We start from the raw sequence: 1,451 nt of genomic DNA, 5'->3' as shown, positions 1-1,451 counted from the left end.
GTATATTCGGGATTTATATCATTGGGCCCCTTTTGATGAGGAAATATGAAACAAAACATATAGCTACCGTCACGGAGTAATGTTTGATAGTGCACGTGATACATATTAGATTGCATTTATTTTCATGATCTGTCTTACCCACAGGAAAGAGAGAGAAGCATTGTTTGAGAATATTAGAGCCCTTACTTGTACACAGAAATATATTTTCCATAGACTGCTATCATGTTCACCTCGGAGGTCAATTTTATCTATACTCTATTCCAAATGCGAGACCAGATCTCTCATACATGACTGTGCTATTATCGATGATATTTCGTTGTTCTGTATGTAGCCTCGTAGTACCATTGTCTATATAGCTAGTAGTTGTTATTGGTTGCCATACATTGTACCTTGTGCGATTGTTGAGCAATAAAACTTATAATTACTTCGAAAGTTTTCGAAACAGCTACATGTTAAAAGCCGTAAACGATACGCTTAGTAACGCATGTCTTACAATTTGCTGTAACATTAGAAGATGCTCCAAGGCGATTTGAATAGTTAACAGGATAGGTCGAATTAAATCCAGTTCAACTTAAAACAAGTTGTTGACAGATATCAAATTAGGTTTGAAAGTCAAAATCGATTCCTGTCTGCATTCAGTCTGTCCTTGGCTGTGGACACCACTAGAGACGCACTTGTAGAATGTTCCAATAAAACCTAACACCAGACTTTGCACTTCTTCGACTGTTCTTTGTGCATGACGCTGGCAGTGGACCACCGTACCTAAACTGAAGATCAGCAGCATCTTCACATTACTGCAATAAGAAGGTTGTATCTATGTCTTGGGACTGCAAGTAATTATTGTTACCCTGATACTTTCAGTAAGTCATTGTCGTTTTAATGTCGTTACAACTAACACTTTTGCCCCTTATGATTTTGAACCATTATCCAAATCTATGTTCATGTAAAAAAAAAAAAACTTAAAGGCGTTTTATGACCAATGTTTTCATTTACCTCACAATATGAAGTACGTATAGAAGTGTGAACAAAATAATCCATGCTTATATTTATCCAAAGTCAAATACGTAAGTAGGATACGTTTGTAAGTAGAATTCTGTTAGTATAGAGATATGAGATCACTGAATAAACAACGATCCAATCTCGATCATGAAAGTATGCTTTTCAAGCCCACTGAATGTTGCACCTCTTGTCTAAATGTACGCTAAAACTAAAAGTAGACGAAGGTTAGAGCGACTTAAATCGCGGAAAAAAAAGGAGACGGCTGCCAACGGAAGACGAGCACGCGATACGTTGTTACTATGTAGACAATCAGGCTATTTGCTTGGCTCCATCAGGTCAGGTCAGGTCGTGAAATAGCCTGATGACCCACCTATACTACGCCGTATTAACACACATAGAGACCGGTGACCGCGTGCACGGGAGCCGATGTTTCTTCAGTCTTTCCGTACTAA

This window comes from Branchiostoma floridae, chromosome 3, assembly GCF_000003815.2.
Source record: "Branchiostoma floridae strain S238N-H82 chromosome 3, Bfl_VNyyK, whole genome shotgun sequence".
Lineage (NCBI taxonomy): Eukaryota > Metazoa > Chordata > Leptocardii > Amphioxiformes > Branchiostomatidae > Branchiostoma > Branchiostoma floridae.
This window is presented reverse-complemented; position numbering follows the sequence as displayed.